Raw genomic sequence first — 23529 nt, 5'->3', positions numbered from 1 at the left:
TGAAAGTTTTGAAATTTAGGATTTGCAATTAGCACCAAGTGTAAGTACCCTATTTTCATCCTTTGACATCAGTATGTAAATGAGGGCGACATTTCACTATTTTGGGAAGTGTGATTATTTCTGCCTGTCATTCAAGGAAGTGCTTGCTGTAATAAGTAAATCAGTGATGCACAAAAGAAAATCCTATTTATGTTCTTAGTGGATAAAAATGTTGGGGAAAGATATGGAAAGTTACTCTTCTTGAGAAAACTTTTGTCCACTGTTCACTTTGCTGTTTTGTTAAGTAATCATGATTATTTTGACAATGTCATCAAAATAGTTACTTCGGATCTACATTAAAACACAAGGTAAAATTAGGGTAAGCTGAGCCTTGGTGCATATTTTAAGTGATTTGTGTAAACAGACTGCATTTTTGTTTCCTGGCCACCCAGACTCAAATAGTCACACAGAAACTATATTAATTGCAACACTGTTTGGCCAATGGCTCAAGAATATTCTTAGCTGGCTCTTGAATCTTAAATTAACCTATTTCTATTAATCTGTGTGTGACCACGAGTCTGTGGCTTACTTGTAAAGTTCTGGTGTCTTTTCTTCTTTGGCAGCTAACATGGGATCTCTGACTCCTCCACCTTTTCTCCCTGTATCTGTTTGTATTTCCCGCCATAGGCCAACGCAGCTTCTTTATTAACCAGCGGTAACAAAACATAATCACAGCATACAGAGGGGAATCCCACATCAGACATGTGGTCAGCATCTGCTTTAAGTGAAGTGAAGTCTTGATAACAAAAAGATTGGCATGGGCAGATGCTGTGTGTCCAGATGCAGATCAGAGTGTGGTACGCCGGAGCTGAACGCAGTCCCTGGGGAAGGTGCCTCATGTGGACTGGTTCCCTGTCATTGAATGGCAGGGATTGAAAGTTCCTTCTCCACTGTTAGAAAATTCTAGAAGGCCCTCCTAAGCTGGCCTGCCACTCTAGGAAGCAGACTTTTGTGTGCCACAAGAGGGAGCTCCTGAGCTAAAGTTTGGATTCCTCTTTATTTTGCTGGTATTTTGTTTTGTTTTTAGCTGGGATCTCATTGTGTAGCCCTTGTCACAGTGGAACTTTGTCGACCAGGCTAGCCTCGGGGTCACAAGATACCCACCTGCTTCTCGTTCTCAAGTGCTGTGATTCAGAGGCACACATCACCACGTGTAGCTGCATAGAGAGAAATTGTGTGCACATTGTGTGTGTTTATGTAGTTTTATTGTAGTATTTTCAGTAAAGGTTCAGGATTTTAAGGCTTAATCTTCAGCATCTCCCTTCACCCTGGTTTCTTCTAAACATATTTTTCTCTGTGACGTGGTGACAGGTTGAAACAGTACCCCACTTCAGTCGGCCTGTTCTGGTTCACATTGTGGCGCTGTTCCTGTGACGTTGACATGACAGCCTTTCCTGTGGTTTACCTCTCACTCACGTGGACTCTTGTCCTGCGCTCAGCCGAAGAGAGTGGGGTTTCTGTAGAGAGCAGGCGACATTTATCTTACTGTGTAGCACTGTGTTACACATGCTCACCCCTCACCCCTGTGTTTCTGTCTTAATACATCCATACAGGGTAGGGGCAGAGAGAAGGTAGAAAATGCTGGGTCTTAAATTCATAGTTCATTTCAGTAATACGAAGAATACAACATAGAACTCAAATGGTATGTGGGCATTGAGATGTGCATATTTCTCCCACAAACCTTTTCTCTTCATTACTTTCTAGGTGGTCATTAACCTCTATACTGAATTGGTTGTCATTCTAACACATTTTAAAAAACATGACCAAATAAATATGCACACATACATTCTCAAACGTAGACAGTGCCGTTTCACAGCATGCTGCACCATGTGTGTTCTAAATCAGAATGTCAGTTGTATCTGTTGTGAGTGAGGCTCCAGGGAAGCCGAGGCTGTGGCAATTAAGATGAAGGGAAGTTGTCAAGGAGATGCCACGGTTAATGCTTATGGAAGAGAAGAAATCAGGATCGGGCAGAGGGGCAAATAAGTCATAAACCCTCAAGGAAGGCTTCAGCTAATTCCTGGGTGAGAGCCACACCAATGTGACTTCATATCAACCAGTCACTGGATGAAGATTGGCCTGGCGATGGGATAGGACCAATGAGGCTACCATCTTAGCTCACAGATAAGGAGTAAGCCTTATCTGTTTGCAGGGGACCGAGACAGCATGTCTTAGTGTTCTCTAATGTTGGTACTGTGTAGTTTGTCTGGGATTTCTCGTCCAGTGATGTGACGGCAGTTATTTATATTAATTACCTATAGCCCTTACCTAGTATTTTCATTGTCTTGAAGTATGTTACCTGTGTGTATGTGTGTGCTCTCCAATGTGGAGGCCAGACGATGATGTCTACTGCCTTTCCTTAATAGCTCTCTACCTTTATTTTGTGCGATGGGATTCCAGTGAAGCTGAAGCCTTGCCAGGCCTCCTCGCCGAGCTTCCAGGACCTGCATCTATCTGCTCAGGCTCCAGTGCTAGGGTTAACGGCATGTGCCTCTGTCCTGGGAACCCGAACTCAGGTCCCCAACCAAGCCCTCTCCCTAGATTTATGTCACTATTTTAAAATAATTTTTCTATTGAAAGATTTGCATTTTTTACTGTTAGAATAACTGTACCTCCTCACACACACTTTATAGGGAATGTACCAGGGCTCCTCTGGGGTAGATGGCTAGACAGCTCCAGCTTAACCTTTAATAGCTGTCATGAATGTCACAGCTGCTTCAACACCTGTCATTGTCAGAGTTTAATTCTTTCAAAATTAAGGGTATGAAAGTTTTAATTAGAATTTTGTTGAGTATATGGAAGATTGAGAATTTGTGTTACTAGCTTTATGTATGTATGTTTGAAGTTGGTATTCAGTCATTTGTTCGTTTTTTTAAAAAAAACTTTAAATTTTCTATGTGCATGTGTGTTGTTCATAGCATCTTTTTAGTAAATACACTGACATTTAAAAAACAAATAAGCAGATCTCTTACTTAGCCATGTCCCTGCTGGTGTTTTGGTCAACTTAATTTCACAATGATTATTCTTGAAATCACAAATTTCCCATGATGTTTATGTAAATATCAACTTACAATGTACTCTGATAATGCTAGGAGTGTTATTTTTTATTTTTCTAGACAGGGTTTCTCTGTGTACTCCTAACTAGACCAGGCTGGCCTCAAAGTCAGATCTGCCTACCTCTGTCTGAGTGTTGGGATTAAAGGCTTGCGCTACCACTGCCCGGCCAAATAAATGGTAGGAGTCTTATATTTTATTGATGCAAGATGCTACTTGGGTGGGAAGCAGAAGCAAACACCTCAAAGTTGCTCAGTTTGGCAATGTTCCAACTTTGAAGTTGGTTTGTTTCCTTGTCATGTGTCCATCAGCAGAACCTACGAATGACAGGCGCTCTAGACACTATGAGCCCCTTGTCACTTGCCTTGTTTATAGATACCTTACAGCTCTCTACCGACCTTTCTGTGTTCCAGATCTCTAGCCACACTCTTTTCTCATGACCCAAGTGGTCTAAGTCTGTGCATTGTAGAACACCACCATCACCATTATAGCCTTTTCCAGAATCTTCTAGGCTGTTTCTGCAGTAAACTTTCCCAAATAAACTTTAAGAGGATTTGGTCAACCTCCACCCCCCACCCCCCAAAAAACCTGATTTTGATAGACAGTATGGTAATTTTCTGAGACAGTCATGTTGTAACTTTCTTGATGATTGCTGTGTATTCATCTGGTTCATGCATTCTGGAACTCTTCGGTTAGAGCAGATTAGTCTCCAGATTTCTTTTTCGATTGAAATTCAGGGCAATTAAATAAACCCATTTCAGCATACACAATCGTGCCCACGTGTTTGTTCTGCAAAAACAGAATGTTTTTCTGTATTGAGCAGCACCTGAAAGACTTAATGGCTGGCTTGGTCCCACATGTTTCCTGACTGGACAGTTTTTTAAAATCATTTGTGGGGTTGGGAGGTCTTTTCGGGTGGCCTGCTTTGTCCTTCGGAGTTTTAAAGGATCCCATATCCATGCTTTCCTGTGTTTCCAGGGAGGAAGTCTGACATGCTGCTCTGTTGAGGCTGTGTAACTCTTTGACACCTGCTCGGGCTCTGGCAATGGTGTTTGCTAAGTGAAATCCAAGGGCTTGTCATGTGTTTTCACAGAATACTGACGGCTCCTGGCCAACTTGTTTAGTCTTTTTTCTTCTTGCATAAAGTTGCCTATTTTTCACTTCAGATGGGGGTGTGAGGCAGTTCTGAGGTGTTATTTTTTCTTGTTGCGCACACACCATCTGTGGTCTCTTGGCATCTCAGACAAGTTCCCAGATTGTCCAAAGTGTCGGTTGGTCAGCACTCTGGGCGATCAGGATCCTAGCCTGGGCTTGTTCCTGTTTGTGTGGCAGTGCCACCACAGTCATCACTGAGTACTGATGCTGTGGGCTCTGTGTTTGGAGAGCCTGCACGTGTCCTGCATTGCTCACAAGGAGCAAACGTGGGAACGTCTCTGAACAGAAACACATGCATCCCTGGGCACTCGGGGTTCTCTAGTGTCCATTTCCTGTTCCGGGTCTCCACTCGGGTGCCATGTACTCTTAGCCTCATGCTTTTTAGAATTGCCCTTATCTTAAAGCAGCTGGCTATAGGTGTTTAATTTCTTCACTTTCAGTTTTGTTTGTTGAGATGGGGTCTCATGTAATCCAGGCTGCCTTGGAACTTCAGGTAGCTAAGGATGACCTTGAACTTCGGATCTTCCTGTCCCCATGTCCCACATGCTGGGATTATAGCATGCACACACACTATATATCTGGTTTTCTGCAGTGCTAGGGAACCAGCTCAGGGCTTCATGCCTGGTAGTCAGGTCCTTCACCAGCCGAGCCACGTCCCTATCCAGAGCACTGCATAGTCAGTTTTGAGGCCTTGTCTTAAGTTACTTTTTTGTTGCTGTGACAAAACATTGTGACCAGTGCAGCTGGTAGAGGAAAGCATTTCATTGGGGGCTCGCTTCAAGTTTCACCATCATGGTAAGAATCATGGCCGTGGGCAAGTAGGCAGATTGAGAACTTACATCCTGATCTAAAGGCAGAATGCAGAGAGGACTGGCCCTGGCATGGGCTTGAGCCTTCGAAGGCCACTCCAGTGACACACCTACTCCAATAAGGTCACACCTTCCAATCCTTTCCAAATGGTTCCACCATCTGGGGACTGAGTATTCAAATACATGAGCCTGTGGCGGCCATTCTCGTTCAAGCCACCAAAGGCCACCACAGACATACTGAGTAAACAGTTTGCAGAATGTCTCTCAGCATCATTATACTGATTATTAGATAGGGTGGTGTCTTGGAGTTTTATTGCTATGAAGGGACACCTTGACCATGACAAGTCTTACAAAGGAAAACGCTTAATTGGGGCTGGCTTACAGTTTATAGGTTTAATCCATTATTGTCGTGACAAGAAGCATTGTAGCATGCGGGCAGACATGGTGCTGAAGAAAGAGCTGATAGTTCTACATCTGAATCTGTAGGATGTAGGAAGGAAATGCCACCATACTGGACATGGCTTGAGCTTCTGAGACCTCAAAGCCCACCTACCTCCTAGTGGCACATTTCCAACAGAGCCACACCTCCAACCAGGCTACTCCCTATGGCCAAGCGTTCAAACTTATGAGTCTGGGGGGGAGGGAGGGAGCATTCCTATTCAGACAACCACAGGCTGATTTGGAAAGGAAGATCACAGGCTGAAGTTTTTGGGTTTTGTTTTTTGTTTTTTGTTTTTTTAATTACACCCACATGAAGAGTGCATGCTGTCTGTGTGACTTCACTGTTGATAATCACTTGTTACTTGGCTCAGTGTTGCCTGTTTTCTGTAAATTCCTCTCTTTTTCCCTCTACCTTTGGGAGCAAGTCACCAAAGACAGTAGTCTCAACTGTAAGGTTTTATTAATTATCTTCCCTATAGACACTTGAAATACTGTATTTGAAATCATGCCTACTTTGGCAGGGTGTATCTAATTTCAGATGTCTGTGGTATAGACATGGTATTGAAAGCCTTAAATGTAAGAATTTAAAAAAAATATGTAAAGGCAGGAATGTTTTGAAGCCGTGTTTTTTAGCAGCAGCCGGCATTCGGTTTTCCTTTAAGATCTCCATAGTCTGATCAGCTGTTCCGCTCTGCTCAGATGCTGCACAGGTCGCTCCAGACTTGAGCACAAGGAACCCTCCTAGCTTTCGCTTGCAGTTGGGGAGTGTTCAGCATCATAACATTTTATCCATACTGAAATATGTCTAGTAAAGCACCAAGATACACTGATTATAATTAATTGGAAGGAAGTATTTTTGAGTATAGAAATGTTCTTAAGATTCCGACCTTTCTGTGGGCTCGGTGCTGGAGCGGCTCGTCCTTGGCCCTCAGCGCCAGCTGCTCCTCCACCTGAAAACAGTGAACTACAGGAGGCCGTAGATTTCCTTTGTCGGCCATTTTGTCTCTCTGTTGCATGAAGGGGTGAATTCATTGGTTTTGTCTGATTAGTTTCTTAATAAACTCAAGACCTCACTTTATTAAAAAAAAAAAAAAAAAAAGATTGCCAGGCAGTCATGGCATAAGCCTTTAATCCCAGCCCTTGGGAGGCAGAGGCAGATGGATCTGTGTGAGTTCGAGGCCAGCCTGGTCTACAGAGCGAGTTCCAGGACAGCCAGGAATGCTACACAGAGATACCCTGTCTCAAGAACCACACCCCCCAAAGATTAAACTAGTATTACTTTAGCATATAATCAGAATAGTTTGGAAATGGTATCTGAGTGATAAAGCTTTTATGTTTTAGAATTTTGTCTCAGAATTTGTGACAAATTTGCTGTTGCCATTGCCAGAATGACTGACTTTATGGCTCACACTTGGAGCATTCTGTCACCTGCAGTTGTAAGTGCTGCATCTGGGAGGACTCAATAAGTCGTTTTTCAAGACTGTGGAACTTAATGTCTCCTCTTGTGTTTGTGTTACTTTGACCTTGGGAACTGTGTTTAGAGTTGTTTGACTTTGAGCCAGTTTCAGGATTCTGCACCGAGGGAAAGGTTGAAAAACTCCATCTGAAAGGGGTATTTTGCTCACTTCAGGGTCACTTGGAATGACAGCAAAAACGAGAGTAGTGTTTTTAATCCAGCACAGGAGGCTTTGCTTGGCTTTCGGTTCCATTCTCAGTCATGTGGAGCTTCCCATGCACACTGTCAGAGGCTCTTTCATATGTGTAGAATACAGGATGGTGCTGTTCGTGTTCTTTCTTAATTCGTTGAAGTTTATTCTGTGTACCAGTGCTGTTTTAATACTATTCATTTTTAGTGTATGAACTGGCAAAGTGTGAACATCAAAAAGTTAAATACAGAAAATTGTCACCAATTAGGTTAGAGTCCATTTAATGTAAGGTGTTTGGATATGTTTTGCATATGACATACATATTATGCTATACATATATAAAACTTTATAAAAATTTATGTAGTAAGAAAAAAACTGAAAAAGCAATGTTGAATACAGGATTCCAACTTAAACCTGTCTCATCCACTTAAATGTGCCCTCTTCCATTAGCCCTAGGCCACCATCCTTGCTCAGGGCATAGTATGTATGGAGTTTTATCTTTTAATTTATGTGCAGGAGTGTTTTTTCCTGCATGTATGTATGTGTGCCACATGCGTGCCTGGTGCCCAAGGAGGTCGGAAGAAGGTTTTGTATCCCTTGAACCTTGAGTTACAAATGGTTGTGAACCACCATGTGGTTCTGGGAATTGAACCCAGGTCCCCTGCAAAACCAACAAGTACTTTTAAATGGTGAACCATCTCTTTAGCCCTAGGATGCATTTTTATGGCTTAGTTTCTAAGGTTTGGAGACAACCTTCAAAACAATAACTTTAGACCCAGTTGGGAGAAATACAGTGATATGGCAGCTGCAATCTAGTTGACAGTCTCATTATAAAATAAAATGACTGAAATTAGCATACTTGCAAGAAAGTTAAAAAAACAACAACAGAGCTCCATGTGGACCACCCTCGCTGTTTTTGATTTTGTAGACAAGAGCTATGACTTCAGAGACTTGACACTTTGTTTAATCACCCTAGTTTGTGCCCCTAGGAACCAGGTACCCTACTTCTACTCCTCAGCATACAGAAGCTGGCCCTCTGCACCGCTTTGCAAGCATGTTTGCATGAAGCAGGGGACGGAAAGTCTTACCTGAGAAGGAGATGCCCTTTCTGGTCTTCCCCTCCAGCACTATCTCCAGTCCCTCAGACAGGCTTTTCTCATTGGGAGAATTCCAGCCACCTCATCATCAGATCAACTGGGAGAGGTGTAGACTCTTAAAGCCTACTGGAGTCCTTTCATCCCATGGCAGCACCAGCGACCGTCTGCAGAAAAGGCAGTTTCACGGTTCACCGTCAGGCACGAGTATCTGCAGAACTTCCCTGACATTTCCAGAGTTAAATAGATGGCTATTTTTTGTGCCACAAAGATTCGGCTTTGTGAGGATACCTTCTGCTTCCTTCTCCAAAATTCTATTTTTCCCGTCATATCTTGAGGTCATTTGTGAAGCCACATGGTGACAACTTAAAACAAAGTGTTTTTGCTTTGGCCTTTTCCTACAGGAAGGCAGAAACAGCAGTCTTAACAGCAACTGAATTTGACTTGTTTTAAACTACAGGGAACTGTATAAAAGCTTTACCTGAAAAGATGACTCTTGTATACTAGGCCAGTTGCATTCATTCATTCAGTGAGCAGTTACTGCGACCAGGCTTTGTGATAGGGGCAGGGCTGCAGGGAAAACAAAGGCCAGGAGAGATCTGGGCTTCAAGAAAATGAATTAAAGCCAAATGATGAAAGGTAAGGGCTCCAGAGGGTGCCAGGAAATGCCAGGCCCTGGTGGAATCCCTGGGAGGGCTCCTTTTACTTTAGAGGCCCATGGAGATGAGAGTCCCTGCTAAGGACTTAAAGAGCCTAATTCTTGCTTTAGGTTGGGTACTAGTTGGGAAAGAAGAGTCAGAGCATTCAGCTAAGAGCATGTACTGTTATTGCAAGACCTGTAGTAGGTATATAAAGACACACTCTGAAGTGGAGAGATTACCCGGCAGTTAGAGCATGCACTGCTGTTCCAGAAGAGTTGACTTAGATTTCCAGCACCCACATCAAGCTGCTCACAGTGCTCACAAGGATGTAGATGTGGCTCAGAGGTTAAGAGCATTGGCTGTTCTTCCAGAGGTCCCGAGATCAATTCCCAGCAACCTTATGGTATTTCATAACCATCTACAATGAGATCTTGTGACATCTTATGGCATGCAGACATTCATACAGGCAGAACACTGTATGCCTAATAAGTAAATCTTAAAAAAAAAAAACAACTCAAGGATTTAAACCTTCTAGCTTCCTTGGGTAACGTGTACACACCCACACACGTAATCGAAATAAATCATACTTAAAAGAAGATCCATTCTTAGTAAGGACTTAAAGAATGGTCTGACTAGTTATAACGGAAAAGATATGAGGCCAGAAATCTTTGACTTGAGCCTGGCACAGTGGTGCACACCTTTATTTAGCCCCAGCATTCCAGAGACAGAGGCAAGTAGATCTTTAGGAATTTGAGGCCAGCCTGTCCTATATTGTGAGTTTCGGATAGTCAGAGCTACACCGTGAGACCCTGCCTTGAAAAATTTAATCCTTCACTTTGATAGTTGGGAGTCAACTGAGAATGGCAAGGTGTCCCAGAACGCATATCTCAAGTACATGAGAAAGTTGTGTTAGAATAAAGACACACACACACACACCGAGAAACTGCTTATTTCATCCCATGGAGGTTGCGAGTTACACAACTGCAGCTTTTCTCTGTCGGTTAAGCTTGGGACACTTCTTTTCATAGGCTGGAGGGCAAGATGGGGCACCATTATCATTTTTCTAGGGGATGGGGTTCATGCCAGTGAAGCACTTTCTAAACTAGACTGAGGGGTACACACATTTTTATCTTGCGGTCGCTAGGGAGCCATAGTGGGAACTGAGGAGAAAGGTCCTAGCTCTATCTCAGTTTTGTGTGGAGAGTGGAGCAGCTTAACTAATTGGGGAGATGTGGTGCCAGCCTGCAGGTTTATTCCCTCCTTCCTCATACCCTCCCTCTGGAGCAGCCCTGGGGCAGCTGTGCAGCTGAGCTCCGGGTTTGGTCTAATTACTGCGGGTAAGTGAGGAACGGAGATCTAAGAAAGCCACCGGAATCGACGCCAGGAGCTCAGGGAACATAGAGACAGTTTTGATATGTTCTCTCTACCTCCACCCCAGTCAGGCACCTTCCTTACCCCGGCACATTCCAGAACCTTGGTACTAGAATTTTGGTATCAGCTGGTCATATTGTTGAGTCTTCCATTAGTATCTGTCAGGTTTGTTGGAATAATGATTCTCCCTTTCTTCGAAGGCCAGTGGGCCACATCTCTTACAACCTGTTTCCATATGTACTCTGATTAGATCAAACCTTTGTACATCTGCCTGAGCCTAGGCTTCAACTCCAGACCGTATGGTGGTTCATGATCAACACCATCAGTTTGACATACAGCAAAGTGTGACCTATTCAGCAGTGACATCAGGTCACCTTGTAGATGGTGTGTAAGGAATGCAGGGAGCCTGAGCTGGGGTGGGAGTTAGAGTGGTGGGCATCTATGGGGTTTGGGGAGCATCATGTGACTGCTGGCTGTGTTTTCCGTGGGTATGTCCCTGACTTTGCTTTCCCAGTGTCTTCTCTGTTATCTTTTATCCTAACAGTCACCATCTTGCCAATACTGACATAAAATAACATTCCATAATTACTTGTTATTGGATTACAACTTTGTAGTTTTTTAATGTGTGAATGTTCTGTCTGTATACATGTATGTGTACCATGTATTTGCCTAGTGCCCATGGGGTACGGAAGAGGGCAGCAGATCTTGGAGCTGCAGTTACTTGTGAACTGCCATGTGGCTGCTGGGAACTGAACCCTGGTACTCTGCAAGAGCACCATGCTCTTAACCACTGAGTTATCTCAAGCCTTGGTGGTAGGGTTTTTGAAAGTAGCCATTTCTCTTCTAAATTTGATGTGAGCAGGACTTAGCTTCTTTAACTTATATTTTTATTAGGAATATTCGAAGTCGGCCATTACTCACAGACTCTTTCTCCCATGCCTTCAGGTTGCACAAATGGCTGACTCAGTAGCTCAGGAAGACTGACTCTCAAGCAAAGATGGGAAGTCAGCCTGCAAGCTGGGATGTGAGAGCTCACTTGCAGTTCTCCATTTAGCCAGGAGGTTTCCTAGGCAACCACTTAAGCAGTAATTAAAGAGGAAGAACTAAAAGGTAGGTACTTACGAATCAAATCTTAATCCTCACATGCTGTAGTCACAAGTTGGGATCACAGTGTGCATTTTTTGTTTGGTTGGTTTTTTATTTAATATTAAGTAAATAAAAAACTCACCATTTAATTAGAGGACACACTATAATTAGGATGTGCATGCTGTGCTTTTATTTTTAGCTTCTTCGCACTTTTCCTTGAACAGGATGTCATACACACACATACACTTTTATGCTGGCTTGTTTTTGAAGGTTGAAGTGAAGTCCTTGAGTGCATTCTTCTACGTGTGAGGTAGGGCTGCTTATTAATGACACAATACTGCTTTCTGTTTACAGTGCCGAGACTTCCCTGGCTCTTCATTTGAGTTCTTTGCATGTCAATTTCTACTCGGTTGACCAATACTTTACTTCCCCTGAAGCATGTCCAGGCTCTAACATTCATTCAGTTCCAGGTGAAATAAATAGGTGACATTTTTGCTAATACACCAAAAAAAAAAAAAAAGAAGAAGAAAGCCATGTTGGTTCCATGACAGCTCATCCATGTGTTTAGAAATAGCAGATGCTCATAGAGAAACAGGATATACAAGTGTCGGCTCTTCTGATCTCGAGTTAGAGAATATGGTTCTGTGTGGAGAAGGGCTGTAGGCTAGGATACTCCTCTGTGGGAGAAGGAGGGGGTCTTTCCCCACCCTGAGCATCTGTGGGCTTTGTTCGCAGTTTGAGTGATAGCCACAATAACTAAAATTTTCAGATGTCACAGTTGTTACCCATCTGTCACCATCATGCCTGGAGACGCTCCTGCTATATAGGATGGTGGCTGATAAAGTAGGTGCACCCTGTTACAGCTTCCCTCTCCCTGGAGTCCTGTCACAGAGAACCCTTAGGGAGCCAGAATCTAGAGTTTACTGTAGTTTTACCCATGGCAAAGTGAAAAAAAAATTAATTATGGAATTCAGATTATGTATTTGAGATGCCTGGTTATACTGGATGAGCTTCCTTAAATTATGCTTTCAGAAAAAAAGTTTACAAATAAGTGACTATTTAGCTCTCTCTTCTGTTGTTGTTACATCTTTATTCATGGGGGGGGGGTCATGGCGTCGTGGCTTACGTGTGGAGGTGAGAGGATGCCTTGTAGGAGTGTTCTCTCCCACTGTGTGTTGTTGAGCTCAGGTCGCTAGGCTTGGCAGCAGGCACCATTAGCCTGCTGAGCCATTCATTGCCACCGTCTTGTTATTTTTAGTGTCTACTTTTTGGGGTTTTTTTCTGTGTGTGTGAGGTGAAAATTGACTTGTTTAATTGACTCACTACACGTTCCCATTAGCCAGTGGTGGTACCAGGATGTGGGTTGGGTTCCTGTTTAGAACATCCTAACAAATAAAAACGGTATGCAGATGAGAAACAGCAAAGGCGGCGATAGCATTCAGCCTGTTCCAGGCTCTCAGGCGGGTCGTAGGTTAATACATAGTCTGATGAGATGCTTGTCACATCCTCCCTTCTTCCCTCCAGGAAATTAACCAGAGACAACCTGAGAGGTAAAGTGTTTGCCTTGGCTTATAAATCGTGTTTGCCCGACAGTACAGTAATAGGGCTGTTAGGAGAGAGTTCCAGCAAAACAGAGGAGCTGTTGCAAAGGTGGAAAACAGAGGAATAAATTTTAATGGCAGCTTCCAGAAATTAACAATCTACTCCCAGGCGGGAAAGGGTCAAGTCTGCCCATGCAAATGCTGTATTCCGTGAGACCACAGGTTGAAGCAGTTCAGACACCGGAAGATGGGACATATAGTTACAAAACAATGCTCAGATCACTTACATCTTCAAGAAAAAGGCAGACAAATTCTCCTTTTTCAGTTCCACACAGGTAGGCAGCTGCAGCCATCATGAAGACTTTCTCAAGTGTTCTAGGACACCCCCTCCTTTTTTCCCTGTAGCAAAAGCAAGACATGCACACACAAATAAGCTACTTAAAAATTAATGGAAATACTAATTTATTCAGACTCTGTAATAAGTATGTGGGTGTGTAACATCCCCCAAAGATTTTAAAGATGAATTTTAATTCCCCAGACATTTCTTTGAAAGCTTGCAGGATTATCCGGATACTCCACCAGTGTTCGCGTTGCATGGAGCTAGAGGAAAGACTGACAGGCAGGAGACAGCTCATGCTATACCTGCTTTACTGGTTTGCCTTCCAGAAGGTGGGATTGGAACCCTTACAGCAGCATAGCTACCAGACCCTTGCTTTCCACCTTCGTGTCCCAGCCTGATGATGGGCACATCACCTGGGTCCATATGCCTCTGACACCTTGTGATCGTAATCTATTCACTTTCTCCCATCCATCACCAATTGCCTTGTTTTCTGCCCCGCCTAGAATTTATTGGACTTTGATTGCCCATTTTACCTCTTTGATAGATGGACTTTATCCTCTAATTAGGTTTATTGCCCCATTCGATTCCCTGACTTCTTGGGATTTGTGATTCCTTTACATCAGTGATCTCAACAAACCATCCCTGATTTCCCACTCTCTAAATCTTGTCAATGCATGGCCCCTATCAGCAAGTCAGAAATGCTGTGTTTGACCACACTCTTTTGTGCATCTACTTTCCACATGCTGTTCCTACTTCTTCTCTCCTACCTCCACCTACTCTTGATCTTTTTAGAGGACTCTTCCTTCCTTCCTTCCGTCCGTCCTTCCTTCCGTCCGTCCGTCCTTCCTTCCTTCTTTCCTTCCTTCCTTCCTTCCTTGCTTGATTGATTGAAGGGAGATTGTATATGTAAATAAGGTGGTTTCATTGGCAGTTTTCAGATTAGAAAGGGGCTCCCAGACAGATCAGCCCTGGCCAGAAATACTTGTTTTCTTTTACAGGGTGAAAGAAAGCAATTTTGATAGTGAGTTGATGAGCTGTTTAAGACTAGGAAGTCTGGATTTAGGTGTCAGCCTTCATAAGTGTCATTTGGGGCCATCAGCTGTCCCATGTCCAGAGACCTTGTGACTTGTTGAAGCACACTGAGAGCACTAGTGTGAGGAGCACTGAGGACTTGTGGAAGGCAGCTGTGCTCATTGGCAGCACAGCCGTGTCGAGTGTGTTAAAGGAGATAAGCACTGTTGTCTCCGACTTTGGGAGTTGTACATCTGACTCCTCCATTCATGTATTGGGGCATCTGGAGAGTCCCAAGAAGATACGAGAGTGTTGACCCATTAAATGTGTTCTTTGAAACTGGATTTGCTGTTGCAGACACTTCACTGAGCTTCTGCCCAGGTAGAAAGACGAGTCCAGTTTTTCAAGAGCCAGATAACAGAAGTCCCAAGTTACATTTGAAGGATTCTCAAGATCTTAGTAGATGTGATAAAAACAACAACCATGAAAAACCACGCAGAGGAAAGGAAGCTTCCATGCTTTCGGTTGTGCCCCCACCCCCCATCCATAGCTAAAGTCTTGATTTAGATGTAATAATGATTTGAGCTAAAGATCCTGGGAAGTAATCATTTCTATGACGTCTTGTGGGGGAAGCACACCACACAGTACCAAGTCAGGAGGAAAGCCCTCACCAGGCAGTCACCAAGTGTATGTGCCCTTTAACCCTCCTGATTCCAGTCTGTTGAACTAGAAGGAATGACTGCCACCATTAAATCCATCAAATCTGTGGGGGTAGTGAGTTGTTTTGCTTTGTTTGTTACAATAGCCAAAGCAAAAGCCTTCCCATCCTGCTTAATACAAAACACACGCAAATGGCACAAACCTAATGGATAAAAAAATAATTCTGTGCTGTATCAAGTTTAAGTAACATCCCATTGATCCCTTCCAACCATTATCGCTTTCCAGGAGCCATTGAGACCCACACTGTCCAATGGATAACCATTAGCCTGCTGGGACCCTTTGACTTCAACTAATTAAAAATAATGCACAACAAGCTTGATGGCCTGAGTTCAGTCCCTGGAACCCACATAAAGAGCTGGAGACAGAGGCTAGTATCTGCAATCCCAGAGTTCCTCACTTTGGCGTGGGAGGCAGGAACAGGACGAGCACCTGGAAGCTCTTGGGCCAGCTAGTGTGGACTTGTTGCACACTGGATCAAACAGCCAGAGACCCCGCCTCAGCGAAGCAGAAGTCAAGAAATGACTCTGAAATTGTCCTTTGACCTCCACGTACACTGCATACACATGTGTCCCCATACACACAGATACAAGCTAAGTGCATTTAACCCTTAAGCTTCCTCACTCATGTTAGCCATCTTTGAGGTGTCAGCAGCTGGTGGCTACTGTGTACCCAGGGCAGGTTTAGAGTGTTAACGTCATTGTAAACATTCTTTTAGCATCAGGGGTCGAGCTGAACTCCAGTCATACGTAAGCATGTGCACACAGTTGGCATAACATTGTACATGCTGTTTGCAGTTTGTTTTTCCACCCAACAGAGAAACTGTTAACTCAGCGTGATCCACATGCAGGATCACGCCAGGAAAAATCAAAAGGAATGCATTAGCGAATGTAAAAGTTCAGTACATTGAAACTTTGTAATTTCAGGTTTTAGAGATCATTGCACCATCTCTGAGTGGTTATCCTGATTTTAAATAATTGATTTGTAGAATGTGTTTGCTCACCTCTGGGCATGTTAAGAAAAGAAGGCTCAGAATATGTATTCAGGTCGACACTGCTGACCTACCCACACACCTAAATGTATACAGACAGCTCCTCTGTAGCATCTAAAGTGCTCTTCTTCTGTCTTCTCACTGGGCAGTAGCTGCTGTACACACATTGCTATTGATATGTACACTAAATAAAAAGAAATTAAAATGAACTCCTCAGCTGGATGTCAAGTGTCTGCAGCCACCTGTGGCACAGTGGCTTTAGTGTCGGGCTGTCTCCATGGTTGCACAGGGCTCAGTTGGACAGTATTAAGTCACACTTCCCATGAAGTGCAGTGACATTTCTGGATGAAGGAGGGGGGGAGGGGAGGACAGAGGAGAGTGGCTGGGAATGCTCGCAGATGCCCTTCGCACTGGAGATGCTGGCCCTTCCTCTACTCTCTGGAGAATTGGCAATCCCTGGAAAGCTAAGAGAGAACTAGTATTTAATTTTGTTTGTTGACTTGATTGTTGTGTTTCCCTTTCTCTTGTTGAGACAACACCTCATATAGCCCAGGCTGGCCTTGAACCTCTCATCCTCTTACCTTCACTTCCTGAACATGGGAATTGAAAGTGTGCATCACCATGCCCCATTTTTTATGAGACACTTATGATCAAATCCAGGGCTTTGTGCTTTAATCTGGAAAGTTGTTGACAAAATCTTAGATAACAAGATATATTTATAGCTCTGTGTATTTAGGAAGGATTCACAGAAGTAAGAATAGTTCTTCTAGGGAAGGAAATAGGGACCAGACAAGTTTTCTTCACACATCCTGTAAACCCAGGCATCCTGTGCCTGTAATGTGAGCCTTCCAAAGCCCTCCCAGCACACAGTGGCCTGGGGCTGACACACCTTTGCTCCTCAGAGATTCCAGCAGTGAAGGCGATGTAGAACTGGTTTTCTTATATAATTTAAGTGTATTTATAAGGAAAAATCTTGTTAACATTGAAAATTTCCCCCATGTAACCATTCTTCACACTTTTGGAAGAGAGTGCAGGAGATGCTGTTTAAAACTATTGGAAATAATTAGAGCAGAAAGATGAAGTTGAAAAGAAATTATTCCAGGTCTGGGACACCCTGCTTCAGCTTGTCTTTGGAGAAAAATGAATGGTAGTGTTGATTGCATTTGGGTTGAACAGTGACAATGGAGCCCACTCAGCACCTTCCGCCCACACTGCCCCTTTCTCCTTGCACACCCATGGTTCCTGAGTGGTGGAGACGTGGAAAGTGGGGACAGTGGAGACACTGCCCCCCATCTCTGTAGTTCAGCTCCCAGGGACCACACCCAGAGAAGAGTGATAAAGTAATCATTTTAAAAAATGGCTTCCCCTCACCCTGTCTGAGGAGTGGATAGAGGACGGGTCGGGGGAGTGGGAGAGAGGAAAGAGAGGGAACTGTGGTAGGTATATAAAATGAAAAAAAGATTGCTTTTTTAAAAAAAAGTAGAAATGGCTTCCTATAATTGTGCAGTATTAACTTTTCTAGTAAATCAAGTTGCTGCATCTGTACTTGACTCTCTTCTGGAGAGAAAATAGTGAAGGAGTTAGGGGAAATTGTGAATTTCTTAGTCTAATTTGGAAGGAAAATCTTGTTCGTCCTAGAACTTTCAAGGGAGGCTTCCTCAGTGCCAGAGTCAGTTTCATAACGCGGGACGACCAAGATAGCAGGGGATCCAGTGACTGAGGGTGTGGACCCTTCAACAGCCTGAGGGTGAGGCCACTGTGGGTCGACAGGGAGCTGGTGCTGCACTTTATGAGTGCACCCATGCCTTCTCTCCCTCTTGTAGGTTGTGAGTCTATGTTATGTTTTGAGGTGGAATCCCATCCTTGCATGGGAAGAGGTAAATGGATTATCACGTGACTCCCTTCTGGGGACCTGCCTTTAGGGACTGTTCTGCTTTATCTTTTGTCCCTTTCTGTTCTGCTTTGAATGTGTGGGTGTCACTGTTCTAGGTTTGGCCGCAGTATGAGAGGCCATCCTGGGTTCTTACAATCTGAGGGAGAAAAGCTCTCAGAGCTAACCAGACTTTGGGTTTCCTCTCTTGCCCAGCCAAACCCAGTCCTGACTCACATCAGTTCATTTGCTAGGCAAGGTCAACTCGATCATATTTACAGCGGCATTCTCCTCCTCGAGTTGGGTCAGGAGACAGAGCTTAAAGAAAACCGAGGAATGGTGTCAGACACTTCCCAGGTGGAGCCATCTCTAGTCAGTGTGGCAGCCTCTCTAGTTGCACAGCCTAGAAGTTTTGTGTTCACCTTTGGGCGGTGCCATCTGATGGCCTGTGGCCCAGGGTTTTGTAACTTTCTCATTTGGCAGAGTCCCAGTTTTGTGGATTTTTTTTTCTTTTAAAGAAAGACGTTGGCTTTTCAGAGAAATTCATCTGTGGCTTTTTGAAAGCGACAAACAAGTTAACTGCATTTTAGTCAATAATCGTTATCAGAAAACCATGTTCTTAATTTCAAAGAAACTCATACCATCCCTTTCATTTCCAGTACCTTCTTAGTTGTCATTTGATAATTATGAAATTTCTGTGGAAAGAGTATTTTAAAGAGAGAGACTTCTGAATTGTTTTGTTCTGTCTCTGTAGAAGTGATTTTCAAGAAAACTTGAAAGCTCTTTTTCCCTGTTAGTTTGCTACATGGCAGCGGCTCCAGAACACTCCCCATGTCTGCATGGCAATACAGAACTCAGGGCCACTGACACAAAGCTACAAGTTGTAGTTACATTGTCAGCATTATTTCTGTAAAGTGTAGAGGTAGGAAAGTGGGCCTGACATGGCTGCCAGGGGGTGGGGCAGCTGGCAGCTGACGCGGGGAGGGCAGGTGGGGCTCCGTGGTTATGGGGAGTGAAGACAGGTAGTTGGCAGTGAAGCCTGTAGTGGAGGGGGGCTCTCTTGATCGGCTGCCAAGGCTCCTTCTGGTGGTGCCCAAGTGACCTTTCCAGGTTTGTCCATTTCTGTCCTCTCAGGGTGGAACTTAACTGCACTCACCTAGTGTTGTTCTTGGTGCAGGCCCTGCAGAGTGTGTGGAGGAGAGGAAGGCATGGCAAGTGAGTTGGGAAGTTTGGTAGGGTGTGGGTGCATGTGTGTACATGTGTGCCGCGTGTGTGGGGGTCGGGGAACGACTTCGTGGAGTGGATGGAACTCTGGTCACCAGGGCTGCATGGCAGTCAGGGGCCCTCACTCAGTGAGCCATCTTGCTGACTGGTTTACTTACTGTATATCGACTTAAAGTACTATGCTCTATGCTGTGATACCTCTCCTATAAGTTAGCAGTGCACACTTAGGATTTTGAAAGACTGCAAAGTTGGAAGTTGATTTAACTTTGATCCGATTTTTGAAACTTACTAAAAAAAAAACCCTAGACATTGAACCTTCTTTTTTTTTAATGAAACAATATCAAAAACTTTGTGGGGATGAGGCAGACCTGTCATGCCATCACTTGGAAAGCTGAGGCAGAAGAATCACGTTTGAGGCAGTCTAGGCTAAGGTAAAATGTTCTCTGGGAACAAAGCAACAGCAAAGTCCCTTAATGTCCTTAGGCTGTATTCCTTTTTCATTGCTGCGAGCAGATAATGTGGCTGATAGGCCTTGCTCTGGCTTGGAGCTTGAGGAGAATGGACCCACCAGCTCTGGGCAGCTACTTGACAGCGGGAGCCTGAGGCCTCCTGCTAGTATCTGGACGTCTCAGAGGGTCCCAGACTTCCCCAGACTGATGAGACACCTGAGCCTGCAGGAGAGATTCACATCCAAAGTACACAGCAGGAGCTCTTTCATGGAGTCTTGAGACGAGCAGTCAATAGTGATCTTGGGCCCTGCTACTAAGTAGATCGAGTTTCTGGGAATGTAAGACTTTGAACCGAGTAACTTGGGGCTTTGGGCAGGTGCTGTTTGTTTTTATTTGCTAATCCATATTCTCAGATGGTTCATGTACTTCTTGTTTATTTCATAAAGCAGAACTTTGATCCTTGAATAGCTTTTTGAGACCATTTCATCCCACCTCATTCCCTGTACAAAGGTTGAATAAATTACTCTCCAAAGTTCAAACACTCAGTGTTAAGTCGGGCCAGTCCTAGTAATTACGGTTGCTAGAGGGAGTCCCTGCGCTGTAAGACTGTCCGTGTTGTCTCCAGATTGACGGGTAAGAATGAAAGTTCATGTTGAATTTCTACCATGTTTTGACTCTGATAAAAGGAGTAAGAGGTGTCCTTGAAACCCTGAGAAAAGCCAGAATCGCACATGTAAAATGAGAAGCTTCCATGGAGAGAGATGCCGCAGAAAGCACAGGTGGCCCTGAAGCAGTGGAAGACTGACGGCCAGCTGGACAGCAATGGCTGCCTGGAGCCCGTGCCTTCTCATTGTTGCAGGAAGTGTCTGGTATCATAGTTACAAGTCTGAACTGGAGTGTTGACATCTGAAGGCTCCATAGTATGCTTTATTTTTTTTCTTCTTTCATGGGGATGATAGTAAACCCTTGCTTATAAATTAGTATGTGAAATTGAATCATTCTGTTGTTGTGATAGGACCTTTTCTGTTATATTTATGGTTAACGTATTGCCTGACTTGATTTTTGTGTGTTCATCTCAGGCATTTTTTCCTCATTTTTACGAAACTCAGTCTCCTGTGAAACAGTAAATTGCGCTGTGTCATAAACACTACTCTCTGGCACTTGTCTGCCTTTCATGTTGCCTTATCCTTCAGGCGACTCAGAAACTGACCCTGCACCCGATCTCCCTACCGTCCCTGAAGATCGAAAATGCTGTGTTTGTATGTATGTCTTACGTGAGAAAAATTCCTGTTTTGAGAAACTCTGGGGCACAGTTCCAAGTCTCGTGTCTGTTGCAGCCTCATTTCCCTTCAGAGTTAAGAAGAGGAGACTTGAAGGCAGACATGGTACATGCCTTGCAGGTTCAGTACTCGAGAGTCCAAGGCAGAGGGGGCTAGCTGCTGAGACTCTCAAAAACCAGGAAGGAAACCATAGAAGATTTGACAGCCAGACAGTAGTAATCCATGTCTGGTGAGACTCTGCTAATGAGTTTAAATGAAGTCAAGCATACAGAAGATGACACTGTCTTATTTCTAAAAAAAAAAAAAAAATGAAGTCTTCCTTTTTCCTTTTTGCCCTGTTTACCTGAGGGTCATGTCGTAATAAAGAATTTACTGTCATCTTCTTTTTTTCTTCAGTGGCCCCAGGATGATACATAAAGGGCCTACATTTTTAAGGCTCCTTCAGGGACAGACAACTTGTTTGTATTTTGTCAAGGAACTTTTGATGTTGTGTGAGGATATTACAAAAAGTGTTGTATTCTTTGTCTACAAGTGGAGTCGAGAGAGAGGGCCACAGACAACTACTTGGTTACATGGAGTTTCTCCCCTGCCTGAGCTTCTGGTGCTAGGAGCATGAGCAGCTCTCTGCCTTGTTCTGGAAAACCCATGTGATGTCCACGTGGTGAAGTGACTTCCCCTTTAGACAGGCCATGCTGTATGCTCGTCTCTGTCTTTTTGTGTATCACTCCAGCAAGCAGTACTGAGGCAAGCAGTATCTGTACAGGTGACTGAGATATTTTTTTAATAGAGGTTTTATTTTGTTTTCCAGTTCAAGGGCATAGCCCATCATGATGGGGAAGTTAGGACAGCAGGAATTTGAGGGGCCCTGCCTCTTCATATCCATACCACATCCACAGTCAGGAAGCAGAGAACAAGACTGAAGTTTCTTAATGGTTTTTTAATTTGCCAAAATCATGGTGTAACTATCCATGGCTGACCTCGTGTCTGCAGTGGTTTTTGTTTTGTTTTGTTTTGTTTTCCTGAAAAAGAGAGCAGGTGACCGTCCAAAGGACAAACTCCAGAACCTTTCCTGCTGCTTGAAAACCTGCCCATCTTAAATTCATAGCACTTAATTGGAAGAGAGCATAGGTGCAGAAAGGAGATGGAGGGACCGGCTGCTGGACTGTGATTCTCACCCCCCTTTCCCTTTGCATCTGGAAGTGGTGCCAAATTCAATCAAAGTTCTTCCGTGTTGATTGTGGTTGTGTGTGACCCATTGGTCTGCAGTGCCTGATGCATTTGTAGAGGGAACTCAGATGTTCATGCTCCATAAAAACATATCTTAGGTAACTCACGAAGTATTTACTGACTTCAGAGTATCCAGGGGTGGCCATTGCAGTTGGGAGGTGGTTGTTATTTATCTGAGAGCCATCCATGCTACTTTGCAGAACCTGCATCTCAATTAAAGGGCTTTCAAACTTGAATTGGGGGAGCATCCCTCAAGGAACCCTCATTGAAAGTGGGCAGATGGAGGCACATGGTGGACACTGTTAAGTGTGTATTATGCAGACCTAACTAACAAGTGTGATATGTGCAAGTGTGGCCAGAAACCAACAGGGTTTGGAATTAGGACCAGGTTCCTAATTCAAGAAGCAATTTGGGGCAAGTGACTTAGCACTGAGGCTATATGGTGTACTGGATGCTGTTTTTCCAAGGATTGCCCTCAACAGACTTAGAGGAGTCAAGTGCAGGAAGGTGCCGCCATTTAACTCTGATGATAAATGCAAAAACCTAAAAACACAGATGGGTTTGGTGAAGCCCGGGGCGGGACCCAGTCTTCACTTGTGGTTGCATGATTGACTAGGACTGGTGATTTGAAAGCTGTCTAAGAGGTACTGTCTAGAATCTCTTCTCATTCGCTATAGTGGGGTTTCATGTGAATCTGTGTTATCAACCAGGGAAGGCTGATAAGAACACCAGACTGAGGAAACCTACAGAGAAAGAACCTTCCAAATTGCCAGTGGTGAGTGTGTCAGTTCAGGTCTTCCTAGTCATGGCCTACATCTGTACTCCCAGTAGATAAAGAGGCAGGAGGATTTTGAACTCAAGACCAGCCTGAGCTACATTGGGAGACTGTACACAAACATTAGGTCTTTCTGGCCAGCTACCACTCGGTACTCCATCATGATCTCTGTCCTAAATTTGTGTCGATGGAAATGTCCATTAAGTCATTTGAGAGAATCCTGAGGTCTGTTCACATCACCCTATGAGATGTGTATTTTCTCTGTAAAGTGAGCTGTAGTCGGTCTTCCCTTCCTCCTTGCTAGGTCTTCTGTGAATAGATGCACTATGCTGTGGACTATTAGCTCTTGAAGAAACAGTTTTCTTAGACAGGTTCTGGTTCTACAGCCCAGGCTAGCCTCAGCTTTGCAGTCCTCCTGCTCCAGCTGCCCGAGTGCTGGAACTACAGATGGGCACCAACACGCCTGACTCAGATTCCTTACTTGTGTTTAAGACATAGACTCAATCTGTAGTCCAGGCCCAGTGGAACTTTAGCCCAGGCTGGTCTCAGATTTAGGGCAACCTTCCTGTCCCAGCCTCTCAAGAGCTGTGATTATAGGCACAAACCACCATAAGCTAACAAATTCAGTTTCTTGAAACAAGGTTACATTGAGGTAGCTCTGGCTGACCTGGAACTCACTATGTAGACCAGGCTTACCTCAGACTCTCAGAGATCTGCCTGCCTCTGCCTCCACCCAGCTAACAGATTGTTAGAAAGGCAAAATTCTGT

The 23529-nt window shown here is 44.1% G+C and overlaps 1 protein-coding gene across 2 annotated transcripts in view; it reads left to right on the top strand.

The window, feature by feature from the left end:
* LOC119807963 overlaps window positions 1–23529 on the top strand; it is a 132928-nt gene that overhangs the window by 41979 nt on the left and 67420 nt on the right. For both annotated transcript variants that reach the window (XR_005284377.1, XR_005284378.1), the window contains one exon: window positions 11196–11360. The gene's annotated coding sequence lies outside the window, so the exon portion shown is untranslated. The remainder of the gene's footprint in view (window positions 1–11195; window positions 11361–23529) is intronic.

The sequence above is a fragment of the Arvicola amphibius genome, chromosome 2 (assembly GCF_903992535.2).
Source record: "Arvicola amphibius chromosome 2, mArvAmp1.2, whole genome shotgun sequence".
Taxonomy (NCBI): domain Eukaryota; kingdom Metazoa; phylum Chordata; class Mammalia; order Rodentia; family Cricetidae; genus Arvicola; species Arvicola amphibius.
The sequence above is the reverse complement of the archived record's forward strand: the minus strand, read 5'-3'. Positions and strand labels throughout refer to the sequence as shown.